This window comes from Palaemon carinicauda, chromosome 31 (genome assembly GCF_036898095.1).
Source record: "Palaemon carinicauda isolate YSFRI2023 chromosome 31, ASM3689809v2, whole genome shotgun sequence".
Lineage (NCBI taxonomy): Eukaryota > Metazoa > Arthropoda > Malacostraca > Decapoda > Palaemonidae > Palaemon > Palaemon carinicauda.
The window spans coordinates 6754278-6771095 of NC_090755.1; the positions used below are offsets into that span (position 1 = coordinate 6754278).

The window sequence follows — 16818 nt, forward strand, 5'->3', positions numbered from 1 at the left end:
TTCTTTTCCTTATTGCATTTGCAATTACACAAGCATATATAACAACAAAGGGTAAACAAAAGAATTGTTGAATTAATGAGGATTATTCTATTTCTATATTTATTCTATCAAATCTAAATGAAAAGAATAATTCTGTACTTTTGTCTTTCCACAAAATTCCTTCAGTTCTGTGCTGTGGTAGCCTATTGGAAACGTCCCTATCTGACGATCTGTTGGACTGGCGTTCGAGACCCGCTCAGGCTCGATAGTTTCTTGTAGTATCTGCTACCTCACCATCCTTGTGAGCTAAGGATAAGTTCTTTGGGGAAGTCAATAGGTCTACTTGTTGAGTCATTAGCAGCCATTGCCTGGCCCTCCCTTGTCCTTGCTTGATGAGAAGGGGCTTGGGCGCTGATCAGATTCATATATGGTCAGTCTCTAGGGCATTGTCCTGCTAACATATTGTCACTGTCCCTTGCTTCTGTTATTCATGAGTGACCTTTAAAACTTTATTGGATCTAACCAGCTTTATACCAAAGTGTCATAAACACAAGGTCACATTCTTACAAGACAACTAGAGTGGCGTTCAGTATGAACAAAGGCTGGATAAGACATTTTCTCCCCAGCGGTTATTAGCAGTTTTATTATCATTAGCTAAGCTACAACCTTAGTTGGAAAAGCAAGAGGCCTTATGGCCAAGGGCTCCGACGGGGAAAATAGCCCAGTGAGGAAAGGAAACGGGTAGAGTAGGGTGTCTGATTTTGCCCTTAAGGAAGAGAATGGTAATGTAATTATCAATCATAAGAAGAGCTACGTCTAAGGCTCTCAAGTAAATACTAACATGAGTCTAAGATAATTTAGAAGAATAAGTATCTATTTAGCATTGACAGGAACACACGCTTAGCAGAACTTCCTCTGAAATCTCTTGAGATTTTCCTTCTTGCTTTATATGTGCAAGGTTCGTATTTCTTTTCATGTTTTTGTTTTATTTATTTCATACTTGTTTTAAACTAATCATTCTAAAAGGATTAATGTAATTGTATGTATTTCCCTCAAAACTAGCCCTTTTTTTCTATAAATTTGGGTTTTGATGATGGAGACCGTAACATTTCGAAATGTGACGTAGTAAGATACAATAAAAACGGTTATAGATGGAGCCTGGAATGGGAAGTCCTGGTAGATGATAATATGTTAATAATGGGTAATGAAGAGATATAAGCAGGAATAGCAAGTGCTTCTAAGAATAAAGGGTTGAAGTAACTGGAAAGAGAAGTAAAATTGTGAGACCAAATGGAAACAAGAAGATGGACCAATGAATGTTAGTAATAGAAAGAAGATAAAGGAAGAATTAAATTGATTGATTTGTATAAATATCTATAAGGGTTGTGGTGGCCGATGTGGTAACGTCCCTGACTGGTGACGCCAGACTGGGGTTCGAGTCCCACTCAAGCTCGTTAGTTTCTTTGGTCGCTGCAATCTCACCATCCTTGTGAGCTAAGGATCGAGGTTTCGGGGAGCCTATAGGTCTATTTGCTGAGTCATCAACAGCCATTGTCTGGCCCTCCTTGGTCCTAGCTAGGTGGAGGGGGCTTAATCGCCGATCATATGTATATATGGTCAGTCTCAAGGGCATATTCCTACTTGATAGGGCAATGCTACTGTCCCTTGCCTCTGCCATTCATGAATGGCCTTTAAACCTTTAAAGTGAATGCAAGGTATGAAGGCAAGATGAGATAACATAGAATCTCGTTTTATTGTTTATCTGTACTTATCTAATTATCAACTAATTCATCTTGGTTTTTTTTTATTCTTCTTATATCTCTTCCATATTTCATTCTTTAGTTTCTTCTCCTTTGTACTTGGCTACCTCTCCTAGTGAGGCCCTTAGGCTTGTAGCAGTATGCTTCTCCAAATAAGGTTGTAGCTTGGCTTGATATATATATATATATATATATATATATATATATATATATATATATATATATATATATATATATATATATATATATATATATATATATATATATATATATATATCAAGCCAAGCTACAACCTTATTTGGAAACAGAATACTGATATATGTATATATATATATATATATATATATATATATATATATATATATGAATATATATATGAATATGTATATATATAATATATATATATATATATATGCATATATATATATATATGTATATATATAATATATATATATATGTGTGTGTGTGTATGTATATATACATATCAAGCCAAGCCACAACCTTTTTTGGAAATACTGATATATATATATATATATATATATATATATATATATATATATGTGTGTGTGTGTGTGTGTGTGTGTGTATGTATATAATATATATATATATATATGTATATATATATATATGCGTGTGTATGTATGAGTGCGTATTAACTGAGTGTACATATGTATATTCACATAATATGAGCTCCGCAAATACAAGGTTATAAATCCAAAACAACAATAATGACAACAACGCTTTATTAACAAAAACATAAAATAGGAACTTCCACACTCCGTATATAACAACCACTGACAACACATATAAATAAACAATTCAACTTATCTTCCTCGAAGATAAGAAAATACGTTCAATTAGCAGAAGAATCTTGAATAATCTATCTATAGAAAGTCTCGATTAAATCGAATAAATTATCAAATCGAAGCAGCAGGTTTTCCAGTCGTTACCAAATATGTCTGCCCGGCCCATAGTATCTGGATCCCAAGTCTCCACTGGCTCCGTATCCGAGATGTTTGTATGTTGTTCTACGGCCTGAGGACAGGGTACCTCCGAAGAGATTCCTGGAGCCCGGATCCGCCAAGGGCGAGGCCGTGGTGAAGATGCAGCTTTGAAGACACATTAGCATAAGGACTGAAGCTATTACGAAACGGAGTGATGACACCTGGAATGAAATAAGGTTCGTGTTAGACTGAGAGAGAGAGAGAGAGAGAGAGAGAGAGAGAGAGAGAGAGAGAGAGAGAGAGAGAGAGAGAGAGATTGGTAGGGAATATATCTTAGTTTGTGATATATTAAAAAGTTAAATATGCATTTATCAATCAATAAAGCCTAAATATGTGTGCCTATGAGAGAGAGAGAGAGAGAGAGAGAGAGAGAGAGAGAGAGAGAGAGAGAGAGAGAGAGAGAGAGAGAGAGAGATTGGTAGGGAAGAGATTTCAGTTTGTGATACATTAATAGTAGTAAATAGTCATTTATTACATCAATATAAGCTAAATGTGAGAGAGAGAGAGAGAGAGAGAGAGAGAGAGAGAGAGAGAGAGAGAGAGAGAGAGAGAGAGAGAGAGAGAGTTGAGTATGGAATAGATTTTGGTTTCTGATATATCAAATTCATGTAAGCTAATTGCAACAGGTATTTGAACTAGAATACGTTTAAAGTATCTATCGACGTATGCATAAAAAGTATAATGATTGGTCTATCTGCATATATACGCTTACACAGTATTAAAGGTTTATATATGCAAATAATATGCAAATTCAATTTAACGATCATTCCACAGTCTACGACTCTACACTGTTTACATTCCCTGGCTTTTCAAACCGCACATGAGCCCTGCTTCGGTAAGACACATAAAACTTACCTTTCGATAATTAGGAACAAAAAACTGGATGCAAATCACCTACATCCAAGCCTAGTTTTTGCTAAGAATAGCTGGATGTCGTTTTTATCACTTTAAACTTCACTTACGTCATCGTTTTGACTGGCTAAGAAACACGACTAACGGGAGATGCCTTTTAGCGCGGGAAACCGCCAGGTAAGATTCTTCATTTCAACCAAAGGTCAAAAGTCAGGGCCATTTTTTGTTGAAAAATTAACATTCCTCCCATGAGTTACTTAGCCACAAACTGGCAACAAGAAAAGGGATGAAACGAGTGTTTTAACTTACCAAATTCATGATTCCTAAGTCGTCACGTTCTTCGACAGAGGTCCGTATACAAAGCAGAGAGAATGCGAACTGTCAACTTCTGGTGGTTCACTTCAGGTTTCCAGGGTCTTAAGGCCCGAGTCGAGTCGAAGGAAGACGCCGATTTCGAAGAAGCGAAGGTGCGTTCATTTGGTTGTGACTCAGGACGGGGTGAGTTGCCATGTTTTACGACGAAAACGATTTAAGTGGAATTATCTGCTTGCTACTGGATTATACGTATCGAACGCGTGTTATTTCCACTGTAATGATAGATAAATGAAGTGTCTACGGAATAGATTTTATTCTGACATAAACACATAAATAATTGTCTAAATAAACCAGTTTCAAATACGATAGTTCTAGAGGAAATGCTTTTAACGTGTAATAATTTCTTGGGAAAATCCCTTCTATTTCCTTACTTCCTACTTGGAATTGCATAATTTGCTTAAACCTGAAATTCCCAAATAATATTATAAGGTTATTATAAGAAAGTGTACATCAGATGAATTTAAACTATTCAACACCAGGCCCAATTTTCTCTACTGTATATCATACGCATCTTGATACTCATATATCATATTAGTCTTCAATATTTTAATCAAGATTTCAGGGCTATAAGGTGTTATATAATATGTATTGTTTTCTTAAAATTACAAGGTAGGAGAGTGGATATTTTTCCCATCTCGTTCTCTTGAAACATTAAGAGTCGTGGGCTCGAGTACACACACTAGCCACACCCACCCACACACACATACAAATAAACACACATATCTATCTATCTATCTATCTATCTATCTGTATGTATATATATATATATATATATATATATATATATATATATATATATATATATATATATATGTACAGAGACAAATAAAGACAGATATGTATGTTTATATATATATATATATATATATATATATATATATATATATATATATATATATATATGTATATATATATATATATACATATAAATATATATATATATATATATATATATATATATATATATACATACATATAAATATATATATAGATAGATAGATAGATAGATAGATAGATAGATAGATAGATAGATAAATAAATATATATACACATATATACATATATATAGATAGATAGATAGATAGATAGATAGATATATAAATATATATACACATATATACATATATATATATATATATATATATATATATATATATATATATATATATATATATATAGATAGATAGATAGATAGATAGGTAGATAGATAGATATATAAATATATATACACATATATACATATATATATATATATATATATATATATATATATATATATATATATATATATATATGTATATATATATATAGATAGATAAATAAGTAGATAGATAGATAGATAGATAGATAGATAGACAGACAGATTGACTCTGTGTTAATCTAATGACACAGATCTAATTAGTAAAACCTAAACGAGACATTAATGCTTTCGCAAACAATGGCCTAAGTAGCTGCCTTAGAATAAAGGGAGGCCACCGCTTGAAATCTTAAGACATGATGTTCCAAATCTTTGATTTCGATGTATTATTTTGCCAAGTTGCTATCATAAGTAACCAGTATTCGATTCTAACATTTGTTGAGTCCGACGAAGAATGTCAAAGGGATTATCCTATAATAGTAAAGGGTTTTGCTAAGGGAGAGCAAAAGGGCTTTGTCACTGTATGGCAAATGGCTTTGTACCTCATTGGCAACGAGCTTTGTCACTGGATAGAAAAGGTCATTACCTCTGGAGAGCAAGAAGGCTTTGTCATAGGATGGCAAAGGAGACTTCAAATGGACACCCAAGGGATAGCGAGAGTCTTTGGTGCCAGATGATAAAGGACTATGTCACTGGACAACAAAGCAGGTTTGTCACAGGATAGCAAAGCGGCTTTACCTCCGGATAGAAAAGGGACTTTGCCTAAAGCCTAAAATACACGTTCAAAAAAGGGTAAAAATTTTGCATATAAATTTTGACGTGTAACTTTGATACAAAATTTTGATGCATAATTGCCCACACACGTTAAGGCGTTTTTCACATCAAAATTCAGTATCGTCAAAATCTTTGACATGGATGCGTCAGTGGCCATAGCACTAGTGTTGGCATTGGACTCTGATAAACCTCCTGGTAAACGTCGGAAATGGTCAAAAGACTAAGAAGTTTGATAAAAATTTTGACAAGAGCCCACACACGCATCAAAAATTTGACGACTTGTCAAAAAATATTAAACGGATTTGATCACTCAAAATTTTGCTTCAAATCTTTTTTTGACATCAAAACGTCCTACACACTCAAATATTGCATCAAAATTTTTATATCAAAATTTGGATGCAAAATTTTGACGCTTTTTTTGAACGTGTATGGGCCCCTAAAGGAAAGCAAAGGGGCCTTGCCTCTGGATAGCAAAGGAGCTTTGTCACAGGATAGGAAAGGGACTTGATCACTGGATAGCAATGGGGCTTTGCTACTTGATAGTAAAAGAGCTTTGCCACTGGATGACAAAGGACATCAACCCTAGAGAGCAAAGGGCCTCTGCCATAGAATAGCAAAGGAGATTCCAAATGGACAACCAAGGGTCTTTTCCAGTGGATAGCGAAGCTCTTTGTTAATGGACGATAAAGACCTTGCCACTGGATAGCAAAGGGGCTATTGCTCTGGATAACTAAAGGATTTATCACTGAAGAGAAAGGGTCTTTTCCCATGGATAGCAAAGGACTTTTCCACTGCATAACAAAAGGCTTGTTTCAATGGATAGCCAAGAAAAAAAAAATACCATTTAACAGTAGAAACTTCTGCCAGTGGATAGCAAAGAGTTTTAGCATTGGATAGTAAAAGGGTTATCCCACTAGATAAAAAATCAGAATTTTCACAGGCTAGGAATATATTGTGATGATATCCACTCATATCTATCAATGATATAAATATTTCAAAGAAATAGGTTAGAATTAGGAATAACAAACTATTGATCAGGAGAAAAGGATACGGAAGAAAGGAAATAACTGGATGGAAAAGAAAATGAAAGAAAGGGACGGATCGAAGAGTGTATTTATCGTTTTATTATATACACCATCATTTCATGTCGAATAATATATTGGAATTATGAATATCTCCTGAGGTTCTTTGAAATTATTTCATATTTTTTAATTTCATTCTGATTATACTCACTGACCATAGTTAGAATGAAATAAAAAAAATATGAAGTAATTTTATAGAACCTCAGGAGATATTTATAATTCAAATATATTATTCGACATGAAATGATGGTGTATATAATAAAACGATAAATACACTCTTCGATCCGTCCCTTTCTTTCATTTTCTTTTCCATCCAGTAATTTCCTTTCTTCCGTATCCTTTTCTCCTGATCAATAGTTTGTTATTCCTAATTCTAACCTATTTCTTTGAAATATCTATATTATTGATACATATCAGTGGATATCATCGCAAAATATTCCTATCCTGTGACAATTCTGAATTTCTATCTAGTGGGATAACCCCCTTTACTGTCCAATGTTAAGGGGTTATCCCAAAGAGGTAGATGGAGAAAGCTGACCAGAAACATCGACCCCACATAGAAGTGGGAAAAGATGTAGACAAAGAAGAAGAAAGAAGATTTTTTAATATATTTGGGAATAAGTAAGTTTGTTTTTCATTAAATGACTTTAATTTTCAATTAAGAAAAAATACACTGCAGAAAATATATGAAAATACTACGTCTTTGATGACCGTGGAATGATCTTCCTAATCGGGTAATTGAATCAGTAGAACTTCAAAAGTTCAAACTCGCAGCAAATGTTTTTATGTTGAACAGGCTTTCATAAGTCTTTTTATAGTTTATATATTAAAGATCTCTTTTGATGTTGTTGCTGTTCTTAAAATGTTTTATTTTAATTGCTCATTACTTCTCATATAGTTTATTTATTTCCTTATATCCTTTCCTCACTGGGCTATTTTTCCCTGTTGGAGCCGCTGTGCTTTTAGCATCATGCTTTTCCGACTAAGGTTGTAGCTTAGCTAGTTATGAGAATAATAATAATAATAATAATAATAATAATAATTCCTTTCTTCCTGGGTAATTTTCCCTGCTGGAGCCCTTGTGCTTATAGCATCCTGCTTTTTTCCACTAGGTTTGTAGGTTAGCTAATAATAATAATAATAATAATAATAATAATAATAATAATAATAATAATAATAATAATTCTTTTGCATACATTGTATTTCATTTTACATTTAAGTTCAAATGATGTCATTTCTTAAAGGCTCATACACGTTGTTGTTATTGCTTATTATCATCAAAATTTTATCATTTTTTTTATTGTTATTTCTCATTATTATCAAAATATCTATTATTATATTTCATTGTTGTTAGCATTATCAAAATTACTTTGAAGTCTGGCAAACATTCTACTTTTTATCTTAGTCAACGATAGATCTGATACGTTTTCTGTCAAAACCACTGCAGTTGCAAATACATTTTCTTTTTCTCGTGATTGATCAATCAAAAATAAATCAACTGGCATTATAATTATGAAATAAGATATCTTTATAGTTGTTATTTTATGGTAACAAAGGTAGGATTTTTTTCATAAGTTTTTCTACTGTTGTAGTTAAAAAGTTTTTCATCTATCATAAAATACATCATCATCTCCTCCTACGCATATTGACGCAAAGGGCCTCGGTTAGATTTCGCTAGTCGTCTCTATCTTGATTATTGTTATTATCATTACTTGCTAAGCTACAATTCTAGTTGGAAAAGCAGGTTATTATAAGCCCAGGGGCCCTGACAGGGAAAAAAACTCAGTGAGGAAAGGAAACAGGAAAAATTAATCATTTTAAGGAAAGTAGATATTTTCTATATAACTCCAAAAACTTTGAAAAAACAAGTGGAAGAGAAATAAGACAGAATAGTGTGGCCGAATGTACACTACCCTCAAGCAAAAGAACTCTAACCCAAGACAGTGGAAGACCATGATACAGAGGCTATGCCACTACCCAAGACTAGAGAACAATGGTTTGATTTTGGAGTGTCCTTCTCCTAGAAGAGCTGCTGACCATAACTAAAGAGTCTCTTCTACCCTTACCAAGAGGAAAGTGGCCACTGACCAATGACAGTGCAGTTGTTAACCTCTTGAGCTTTTAATTCAATACTTCTCCATTCATCATCCCCTAATTCACGCTTCAGAGTCCTCAGCCATGTAGACCTGGGTATTCCAACTCTTCTGGTGCCTTGCGGAGCCCAGCTGAAAGTTTGGTGAACTAATCTATCTTGGAGAGTGCGAAAAACATGCACAAATACAATTTCAGGATATTTCAGTCTCATACTTATATTCATATTGAATTTGCTTCATTATCAATTTATTCAATTATCTTAGAATAATTGTGTTAATTGTAATTCTTTGATGTTATATCAATGACCTAATTGAAAATGCCTATTCGCAGATATACTATTAAGTTTTTAATATAATCTGTATTCTGAACTTACATTAATTATTACATATGTGTATAAGGTAATCCATAAACTGTAGATTTCAATTGTTTTGCGTCTCCATTGCAAAATCTATTGATGATACCAATGCATTTAACCTACCTAAAAATCTACTAAAATGTATTTAGATATTCGTTTCCTTACCAAACCTATATTATGACATTAATGTAATTAAACAATATAAAAATTTGTAATAGTGTGTCTTAATAATCTGTGTCTAGATATTTAAATGCATATGTTACTTAATACCGGAAATATGAGATTTCCAGTGGCCATGTTTGGCCTTCATCAGCTGATTTCTATTTTAACCTTCTGGGTATCCGATGATGCACTTAGAGGTTTAAAGGTCGCTAATGAATGGCAAAGACAGGGGACAGGACAGTTCCCTAGAGACTGACCACATACACATATGATCAGCATATAAAGCCCTTATCCATCATGTTAGGGTCAAGGAGGACCAGGCAATGGCTACTGATGATTCAGCACTTACACCTATAGGATCGCTCAAATCCCCATTTCTAGCTCACAAGGATAGTGAGGTTACAGACACTACATGATACTATCGTGCTTGTGTAGGTCTTAAACCCTCGTTTAACAGATTGTCAGGTAGGGACGTTTCCAATAGGCTAGCGCAACCCGTCACTTTGGTGTCATTTGCTATATGAAAAATCCTTGAGCTTTCTAATGCAAATTTCAGTTTCTTTCTATCTTTAGTTAGGCTACAAAACGTCAACCTAAGTACGTTGATACATGACGTCATCGCCCCCTGGCCAATTGCAATGAACCTGATCCATGACGTCATTACTCCCTGGCCAATAGCCATGAGTCTCATCATGACGTCATTACTCCCTGGCTAATAGTCGTAAGCCTGGTCATGACATCTTTGCTCCCTGGCCAGCAGTCATGAGTGTGATCATGAAGTCATCATTCCTAGCCAATAGGCATGAGCCTGATCATGACGTCATTGCCCCTGGCTCACAGCCATGAGGATGATCATGAAGTTATCGTTCCTGGCCAATAGGCATGAGCCTAATCATGACATCATCGTTCCCTGGTCAATAAGCATGAACCTAATCATGGCGTCATCGTTCCTTGGCCAATAGGCATGAGCTTGATCCATGACGTCATTGTCCCCTAGCCAATAGTCCTGAGCCTGATCCATGACGTCATTGCTCCCTTACCAAATGCAATGAGGCTAAACACGATTTTGTCAAAATTGTATAAAAACAATAGTTCTATTATATTTCTTATTCCAAATGGTAAATGTCTTACCCTCTATTTGTTACGCTAAATACCAAGCTTTTTCGCAAAATATGTTTATCGGTAAGACCAAATGATCTTACTAAATGGTTGTAACTTCAAAGGTAAAGTTTGATGCAAATGCCTTTTCTTATTGAGCTTTCGATACAGTTTCGTCTGAAAGTTTAATTGTTGCTCCTTATTCCCTTATTTATTTATACATTATTATCTTTTTCGTGAAACTTATTCGTTATTTTTTTTTTCCCTTGCAAGCCTCTAACTTTTGGAGACTTAGAATTATGTTATTCTAATAGTCTAAATGGGTTTTTGTAATTTCATTTTTATATAATAATAATAATAATAATAATAATAATGATAATAATAATAATAATAATAATAATAATAATAATAATAATAATAATGATGATAATAATAATGATGATAATAATAATAATAATAATAATAATAATAATAATAATAATGATGATAATAATGATAATAAATTCACATTTTTACACACGTCTTTCCTCACAACCAGACTCAACAAAGGTTAAATCGCAAAACAGAAAATTAAGTCTTCACCTTTTTATTTAGTTCCATATTTCAGCATTAGTCACTTAAATAAAGAATCCACTAGAGTTCGAGTCCACTATACTGTAGTTCGAGCCCACTCTACTGTAGTTCGAGTTCAATCTACTGTAGTTCGAGTCCAATCTACTGTAGTTCGAGTCCAATCTACTGTAGTTCGAATCCACTCTGCTGTAGTTAGAGTCCAATCTACAGTAGTTCGAATCCACTCTACTGTAGTTCGAGTTCAATCTACTGTAGTTTGAGTCCACTCTACTGTAGTTCGAGTTCAATCTACTGTAGTTCGAGTCCACTCTACTGTAGTTCGAGTACAATCTACTGCAGTTCGAGTCCCTAAAGTGATTGACACTTATCAGCTATCTTCACACTTTTGCTATCCTTGAGTCCCTGTAAGGACAGGAGAAGAATTCCTCTGAGGTCGAGTTAGCTCCTGTAAGAAGCGTTGCTTAATAGACACGATTGTGCCTAATAGCCTTCCTAGGAAGTCGTTATTCCCGAAAAAGAATGGCTCAGGATTGGGCTCTGGACCCGGGGCCGGGTCAGGTACAGGAGATGCTTGGCTTGACCGGGTCAGGATTCCCAAAGTCAAGAGAGCGACCAGGATTTGAATTTGTATCTGAAAAGAACAACGGGATGTATTCAAGGCTTAAAAATCTTCTTTTTGTAATATCATATTATGACATCTATGAGGGTGACCTTTTCATTTGGAATAATACATACGAAATAATGAAATATCTTTACATCGCCTCTTCGCAAAAGCAAAACATGACCTAAGATCTATCTGTGGTGAAAATTTCTTCAAAATCCGTCGAGTAGTTTTGACGTAATCCTGTCTACAGACATGCAGACAAATAGATAATTAAATGAATAAATAAATAAATAATCATGTCCACAGACAGAAAGACAGACAGACAAATAAATAAATAAATAAATAAATAAATAAATAAACCAACTCAGAAATATAACCTCCTTGGCGTAGGTAATAATGATCATGCATGCACTGAAAAAAATACAAAACCAAATCAGTTTCATTTTGGAGAGTTTTATACACGTTGACTTAAAGCTCTTCGTTTTCAAAATCGAATTATGAAAACTAGGATGGCAAAGCCATTTTATTTGAAATAATACATACAAATTAGTTAATTTTCTTTATATTTTCACTTCACAAAAGCAAAATAGTGATCATGCATGAACTGAAAATATAAAATCAAACCAGTTTCATTTCGGAAAGTTCTGTACACGTTGACTTAAAGCTCTTCGGTTTTAAAATTGAACTATGAATACTAGGATGGCCAAGCCATTCATTTGAAATAAAAAATTTACAATTCAAAGAATTTTCTCAATATCTCCACTTCACAAAACCAAAATGATGATCATTCATGCACTGAAATATATAAAATCAAACCAGTTTCATTTTGGAGAGTCCTGAACACGTTGACGTTCTTGCTGATAAACGATCGGGTAATCTGATATCCTTCAGGCAAGGAAGGGTCCTTTTATACACATAGGACTACCAGGACCCTACGGACTCCTAGATCAATGTATTTCCCAATGGAATTCGAAAGCCAAAACCGCAGGATGACTAAAGCTGTCATGATCAGGGAAGGAAGACGGACTTTTTCTTCTTCATTTCTTAAGAGTGAACGGGGGTATCCTTTGCAAAAACTGTTCACGAAAAACATAGAGGTATTTATCAACCAGTGACCTTCTTTAAATGAAGGTTGAATGTTTGCTTTACGATATTGATTCTTCTGGGCTATCCCTCCTGAAAATCCTAATTGAAATCTCAAATGAATTTATTATATGTGCTATGTGTTGCTTGAAATATTTTATTCTGATAAGTTCATCAGTTTTGAATTTTAGTTTAATTTGAGCTTATTCTAACTTCTCCCCGATTTTATTTAATGTTTCAGTAAATGATTAATTCTCAAAAGCTTTTGTAAGTCAATTAAGTTGGACCATTTCTTAGGAAAGCATCAATTTTGTTAGTCAATTAAGTTGGACCATTTCTTAGGAAAGCATCAATTTTGTTAGTCAATTAAGTTGGACCATTTCTTAGGAAAGCATCAATTTTGTTAGTCAATTAAGTTGGACCATTTCTTAGGAGAGCATCAATTTTGTTAGTCAATTAAGTTGGACCATTTCTTAGGAAAGCATCAATTTTGTTAGTCAATTAAGTTGGACCATTTCTTAGGAAAGCATCAATTTTGTTAGTCAATTAAGTTGGACCATTTCTTAGGAAAGCATCAATCATGAATATATGTATTTCAGGGTAATAACGTTAATTATCTAATTATATTCAAATCACTTTAAAGGTTTAAAATCCACTAATGAATGGCAGAGACAAGTAACAGTGACATTGCCCTATCAAGCAACACAATGCCCTAGAGACTGACCCCACTCCACCCTAGCTAAGACCAAGGAAGGCCAGGCAATGGCTGCTGATAACTCAGCAGATAGACCTATAGGCTACCCCCAAACCCCCCTATGCTTAGCTCACAAGGATGGTGAGGTTCCAGCGACCAAATGGACAATGAGTTTGAGCGGAACTCGAGCCTCAGTCTGACGATCATCAGGTAAGGACGTTACCAACAGGCCACCACAACCACTTCTCATAATTATAGAATCTGAAATTTCATTTTATTTCTAAATAAACTTTGGACATTTTGCTTGAATTATCTTAGCACAAAAACTTACAAGAAAATCTTATATAACATTTATTATCATATAAATGAATAAATTTCCTTTTTATTGATATATAATTTTAAGTATTTGTAGAATTTTCATATACTTTAATAAGTGTGAAATGTACTGGTAATTTAAGGACGTAAATTACGGTATATGGAGCCAAAGGAAGTAAATTACGTCTAGCAGTACTTAAAAGATTTTAGTCTTAGTACAACTGCCGAAGTTTCTCTGTTTACACCTTATTGTTCAGTGACATCCTCAACCGTTGAGCATTTGTCAGAACTGCAAATACCTTAAAGTACTTTATAAGATTTTTCATAATTTTGACCATCCTTCACAATCAGATCTTCCCGGATAGTACCACCCTGTTCATAAATTTCCCTGGTTTGATAAGTAACCCTGGAAAATTACAACTTATTGCAGTTAGTATTTTTTTCTTTATAATCTCGCATAATGAATACTTTCTTGATACGGAAATTATTTCCAAGGGAAGTGTATATCACAAGAATAGAAACTAATTTGAATAATTTCATGCTCAACTCTTCAACATAAGCAGTTCATTCTAACAGTCAGGCCTTCTCCATCATGAGACTCAATACTACACAGTATTCTAGAAGTTTTATTCTAACTGACCAAGTTGTGGAATGATCTTCTTCACCGGGTAGTTGAATCGGAAGAACTTCAAAAGTTCTAACTTTCAGCAAATGTTTTTCATGTTGAACAGTCTGACATAAGTCTTTTTATAGTTTATATATAAAATATATGTTTTAATGCTGATGCTGTTCTTAAAGCAGTTTATTTTAATTGTTCATAACTTCGCATATAGTTTATTTATTTCCTTTCCTCACTGGTCTATTTTACCCTGTTGGAGCCAATGGGCTTATAGCATCATGCTTTTCCAACTAGGGTCGTACCCTAGCTAATAATAATAATAATAATAATAATAATAATAATAATAATAATAATAATAATAATAATAATAATAATGATGATGATGATGATAAAGAAATTTACTTCCGTTTGATTGGCAATAACGAAACAAATTATGACAAATTGCTAAAAGTTGCAAGTTTTAGTTCTCAATAGATTTGAGGACCTGTTGGGAAACGCCATAGCAATAGGTACTATAGTACAAATTGGCTGGCAAGAGCAACAAAGACAATTGATTGATTGATTTAGAATTCCCTGACATCCTGACATCGAAGTCATTGACGCCGATACCCTCTGTTATAAATAAAGAATAATAGAATATTCAATTTAAAACCATAAAAGCGAAGATATCCTTATAATATCTAAATAGCTTTCAGAAGACCTGCTTCTTAAATAAATCTGAGAATGCCGCTGGCATAGTACAACACATCCTGCCCAAGAATCTTGGCAAGGATGAGCCTGCCATTTCCAGCATCGAGCCTCAAAGCCAGACATGAGAGAGAAATTTACAGGTGCCTGAGGGTACACTCGGGCACACTATTCTATCTTATTTCTCTTCCTCTTGTTTTGTTAAAGCTTTTATAGTTTATATAGGAAATATTTAGTTTAATGATACTGTTCTTAAAATCTTATATTTATCCTTGTTTCCTTTCCTCATGGGGCTATTTTCCCTGTTAGAGCCACTGGGCTTATAGCATCCTGCTTTTCCAACTAGGGTTGTACCTTAGCAAGTAATAATAATAATAATAATAATAATAATAATAATAATAATAATAATAATATAGTCAATGGTGATAAATGTAACTGGTGCCTTGGATTTTGAAGTAATGTATATATGAAACAGTGATTTTAATGAACACTTTTTCTTCTTCTTACCCACCGCTTCCCTCTTACGGGCTGCCTGAGTGCAGTAGCCCGTGTCTTGTTACAGACAGGGCAATCTAATGCCTACCTACCTACCCAACGCTATTCCTACATAAAGAGGTAGGTTGTCTGGTGCTATTTCTAAGGTAATTATTTGGCACTGTTATTGGCAAAGGGCCTAACCTTTAAATAAGTAGCCCAACTCCAAGACAGCAGTTTCCACAGTTATTTGCAGTGGCTCTAACCTTTACTAAAAAGCAAGACTGCAAGCCAAAAGCTGTCCTTTCATTCGCTTCTACGACACGCAGAACGTACAGTAGTAGCAATCTTACGCCCCTACCTGGAGGTCTTCTGTCTTCTAAGGAAATCTACAGGGGTTCGAAAACGGAACTAAGCCATAGCTACAGGTGATAGAGTATTTTTATAAGATCTTCAATGTTTATAAGCTTTAAATGGCAAGGAACATTTTGGCTCCATTCACAGAAGCATGAAGTTCTGCCATATCAGAAAAATGGGAAAAGCGGATTTTCGATTGTACCAATTACGTTTCATTTAGAGGTAGTAGGTTGGCCAAGGCACCAGCCGCCCGTTGAAATACTACCGCCAGAGAGTTATGGGGTCCTTTGACTGGCCAGACAGTACTACATTGGATCCTTCTCTTTGGTTACGGTTCTTTCTCTTTGCCTACACATACGCCGAATAGTCTGGCCTATTCTTAACAGATTCTCCTCTGTCCTCACACACCTGACAACACTGAGGTTACTAAACAATTCTTCTTCGCTCAAGGGGTTAACTACTTCACTGTATTTGTTCTGTGGCTACTTTCCTCTTGATAAGGGTAGAAGAGACTCTTTAGCCATGGTAAGCAGCTCTTCTAGGAGAAGGACACTCCAAAATCAAACCATTGTTCTCTAGTCTTGGGTTAGTGCCATAGCCTCTGTACCATGGTCTTCCACTATCTTGGGTTAGAGTTCTCTTGCTTGAGGGTACAATCAGGCACACTATTCTATCTGATTTCTCTTTCTCTTGTTTTGTTAAAGTTTTCATAGTTTATATAGGAAATATCTATTTTAAT

General features: G+C 34.4%; 1 long non-coding RNA gene across 1 annotated transcript; it reads right to left on the bottom strand.

Annotated features, from left to right (window-relative positions):
* Positions 1-2465: 2465 nt before the first annotated feature.
* On the bottom strand, positions 2466-4237 carry LOC137624869 (uncharacterized). The gene is made up of 2 exons (XR_011040767.1): positions 3905-4237; positions 2466-2904 (listed from the first exon to the last, which is right to left on the bottom strand). It is a non-coding gene; the product is annotated as an uncharacterized lncRNA (long non-coding RNA).
* Between the last annotated feature and the right edge of the window lie 12581 nt (positions 4238-16818).